We start from the raw sequence: 4,954 nt of genomic DNA on the forward strand, positions 1-4,954 counted from the left end.
ATAAAAAAAACATGCACTCCCTCATTATAGTTTGCAACTCTATTGTGGCAGCAAAAATACCTTAATCCTGTTAAAATCTGGGTTTTTCCCGTTCTTCATGGATATCATGAGATGGCCATTCTTTAGAACCTCCCAGGGTGAAAGCTACCCAGAACATTCACTCTTCTCGAGGAGAGCCTTCTTGAAGACATACTATTGTGGGAAACGAGAAGGAAATGATGAGGGAGTATGTGGGATGTGTGGTGATGGAGTGGATGCTCCTAAGTTGTCATCTCCTACTCATGGAAGAAACTGAGCCGGAGACCCAGGGAAGCAGAGCTCCAACATGAGGCTCCAGGTCAAACCTGGAGAGTTCCCAACTAGCTCTTCATGTACCTAGAGGGACTTAGTGAGTTTGAAATGATACTCAAGGAACCCAAAGTATAACTGGGTAGACAGAGAAGTTAAAGATGGGTGAATTTATTGAACTTTTCTTTCACTTTATTAAGCCAGTTCCATCTTTTATCCCAAAGCGAACAGTTGTTTACAAAGCAATTATTCACTTTTAATTCATGCACATATATTATTACTTACTGAATTTATAAGCAAATGTAAAAATTAGAAAAGATTTGTTAGATTTTCTGGTGAGAAGTCATTATTTATATTTGCTGTATGGAACACTTAGGTGTGAATGAAAAACTTGTTCTCAGGGTCCTCATGGTTATTTTAACGAGTGGCATAACTTTTATTCCAGTAAATAACTGAAGCGCAAGAAACGGATTAGATAATGCTGGCACTGCCAAAAACTGATCTCATTTTCCATTATGCGGCCTCTTCATCTCTCCTAAACAAATTCACTGATTGATAAAAATAAGCTGCTATAGGTAGGTTCAATTAATGAATTTACTTATGCTTAAAGTTGCAAAACTCACCAGACAGTTGAAAAACTATTAGATGTTTAGTTCCACACAGTCTGAAGGACAGTAGGCTGATGATGGTGCCTTTTCTCACCATATAGTGGAGATCTGTAAGGCTAGGGATGCAGATTTTTAAGAATTCACTCCTTAATCATTCCCTCAAGTATGGCACTTACTATATGGGCTGCTCTGAGTTAAAAACTTAGATACGTCCAACTTTGGTGTGTTACTTACTTTTAATAAAATGGTTAACACACCAAAAAAAATCAATAACAATATTAATATATATATATATATATGATTGTTAACAGAAATCACACTCCTATCATGCCCAGGCAGCCAGCACATGCATGATAGTGGTGTGATTACGGGCTCCCTATGCCATGCCCCCCCACACACTCTAATATACTCATTCATTTACAGATACTCATTCATTCCCTAAATCACACATACTTGCTCATACACCCTCCCCCACCCCTTACCTGACCTGCAGATCTCTTACTTGCAGGGGCCCTGCTGCTTCCTCAGCAACTTCTAACACGCATACACATCCATTCGCTCACACTAACACAAACATACCTAGACAATCAATACTAACACACACTAACGTGTACACCCAGACATTCACACAAACATGCCCAGATACTATCAGAACCAGACACACACTCAAACTAACATACCCAGACACATATACTGACATACCCAGATATACACACAAACAGCCACATACATTTACATTACGATACCCATCACACACACCAACACACTAATACTCCGGGGGCACATAATGCGACGTGACCCCACACAACCCTGCCTTCTTCTTGAAATACGGGGAATACAGAGGTAAGTCCAAGACCCAGTAACTCCCGTAACATGCCACCTTGTTTCTCGAGAGGATGGGGGAAATCAGAGCTGGCCTTAAGTGTTCTGGCGCCCTGTGCGGACTACTCCTCTGGCACCCCCCCATCTCTCTGCCCCCCCACTCTGCCCCTTCTCACTGCCCCCCCACTCTGCCCCTTCTCAATGCCCCCCCCACTCTGCCCCTTCTCACTGCCTCCCCCCCTGCCCCTTCTCATTGCCCCACCTCTGCCCCCCCTACCCCTTCTCCCTATCCTTACTTACCTCGTTGCCCGGAGTCCTGCGTTGGGAGCGGTTCCTGCAAAACATCACAAGCGACCACTCGGCTCCCCTACCCGGGACTAAAATTGAAACATCGGGGTTTTTTTGGTTGTTTTAACTTTATTTAACATCCTCCATGTTAAATAAAAAAACAAAAAAACAACAATGCTTTAATTTAAGTCCCAGGCAGGTGTCCCTGCTGCCATGGTGCCCTGTGCGGCCGCACAGGTCGCACACCCCTAAGGCCGGCCCTGGGGGAAATTGCCCTGTTGCCTCCTCAAATTCCCCCATGGCTGGAGTATACTAATGTAGTGTGCAGACAGCCCATTGTCCTCAAGGGGTTAATAAAGTATATTACATGTTTACAGTCCAGACTGCGGCACATGACAGCAGATAAGAAACATTTAGCCCATCTCGTCTGCTCGTTTCAAACCTTACTCAGTCCTTGGTCTTGTTTTAGATTCAGTATAGCCATATGTCTATCCCTGCATGTTTAATTTCTCTTACTGTATTGACCTCTACCACTTCAGCTGTGAGGCTGTTCCACTTATCTACCACCTTTAGAAACAGAATTAGTATAAAGTTTATAGTTTTTACATGTACCGAAACATTAATTTTGCTCCTTTTTTGTTTTATTAGTATTAATACAGCAAAATGAAAACGAGTGCTGAAAAATGGGGAAAAAGGCTCAGATCCATCGTTTCTCAGGCATGGCCACTGCGGTTCCACTCAGCCCACTAATCAAGGCAGCAGGGACTGGGGATTAAAATCAGCCCTGGCACAGTATATGATCTCAGCCCTGGCACAGTATATGATCTCAGCCCTGGCACAGTATATGATCTCAGCCCTGGCACAGTATATGATCTCAGCCCTGGCACAGTATATGATCTCAGCCCTGGCACAGTATATGATCTCAGCCCTGGCACAGTATATGATCTCAGCCCTGGCACAGTATATGATGTACGCGTGGATGCCTGCCGGATACATACGGCTGCACACTACATTTTTGCACTGTGTATCCAGCAGGTGGCCGCACACTAAAGGACGGAGTTAGCCACACAAGTGGCAATAAAGGTGTGCGGGAGACATTTGCCTGATTTGCTCCGCGGCCAGGCAAAGCCTACAAGGCAGAATATTCTTGGACTATAGAGTGTTGGAACAAAGCTCGCATCCACCACCAAATCCACCTCCGTTAACTAGTGATACACAAAAAAATGTGCCTTCCCAATCATATTTAATGGGGCATCGAAAGGTTAAAGTGATGGAATATTCTCCCATCAGCATTATGGCTGAATCATGCAGTGGTGCTACACATATGCATACTTGCCATACATTAATATTCACTTACAGATAGGATAATTGTCAGTAAACTTCAATTTTAAAATGTAATAATATAGGGTTAACAAAGTTATTTCACATACAAAGCTACTGAGTATGTCCAAGCTTTACAAGAAACAAAAAACTATTTTTGGGATAATGAAGGGCCTTATTAAACATTCAATGTCATGAATTAGTAATATTTTTTTTTGGTAATTATTCAACTACATACCTGTCCTTGCAATTTATTAAGTTTCATAATTTTAAGAAAATATTTTAAATGTATATATATATATAAATTTATGCTGCTAAGAAATCAAGGCAATATGCAGATGTAGGTCCTGTTGCCTATAGATGCTTATGAGTTAAATATAACTGTTGGCAAAATATGTTATTTCCCCATTTTACTAAGAATTATATATTTTAAAGGAAAACTGCAGTTCTTGGTGGCTGCTGTCATCATAGGTAAGATGACATACAAGCAGGTTTTGGAAGTTCTGTGGTCTGTAGACTATAACCAAGAGCTGGCAGACCATGATGGGAGTTATGAGGGTGATAGATAAATGGAACAACCTTCCATCAGAAGTGGTAGAGATTAATACAGTGAGGGGATTCGCATGCATGAGAGTCATACAGCTATCCTGGATCTAAGAGGAGACCAGGGACTGATTTAGGTCTGAGTCTTTACATCAAGAAAACCAGACTAGATGGGATGAATGGTTCTTCTATGTTAAGTCCAGATCAGCTGGATCAGGTGTAAGTGGCCATACCCAGACACCGGTAGCCATACCCAGACACCAGTAGCCATACACAGACACTAGTAGCCATACCCAGACACAGTGACCATACCCAGACACCGGTAGCCATACCCAGACACAGTGGCCATGTCCTTCTCATAGAATGTTTTCTCCAGCCCTGTTACTGGATCTCTAGATGCCGTCCATTCCTTTATTAAAGAAACAGTTAAAAAAAAAAGAAACTTTTCAATGAAAATGTTTGGATTCCAGCAGAGTGAAACAAACTAACCATGCAGAGGGGCAGATAAATAACGCGACAGTCACGCTGCCGGCGAGCCTCGTGCCCCGCAGTAATAGCCATTGGCTCCCGGACCGGTGACAGAGAGAACGGGCTTCCCCTCCCAGCTCACTCCTTATCTCCCTTCTGGCCGACTGGAAAAGTCATTCTCGCTCCTCCTTCTCCTTCTTCCTCCCCCTCAGCAATCATTCAGAGAGTGGATGTCAGCACTAAGGGGACAAGCGGCGGCTGCAGCATCATCCAGCCTGGGACTCCGGGAGAGGACCCCCTGCACCCCCACTGCACTGCACCCCCCCACACTGCACTGCACCCCGAGCCCCCCACTGCACTGCACCCCCCCCCCACTGAGCTAAATCACCCCAGCTTCGCACTGTACTTGCCCCAGCAACACTCACTATCCTGCCCCTGAGATCCCTCCACTTCACTACATCTCAGTCCCATTACTCAACACACAGCACTCACTCTTCCTACAGCCCATCTGCGCGCGGAGTCCACTCACTCCATTCAGTCCCCACTACTACCCTCAGCACTCCGGTCTGAACTGCCACTCTGCACAGAATACCCCCCACTCTGCACCCCATCAACTC

The sequence above is a fragment of the Spea bombifrons genome, chromosome 5 (genome assembly GCF_027358695.1).
Source record: "Spea bombifrons isolate aSpeBom1 chromosome 5, aSpeBom1.2.pri, whole genome shotgun sequence".
NCBI lineage: Eukaryota > Metazoa > Chordata > Amphibia > Anura > Pelobatidae > Spea > Spea bombifrons.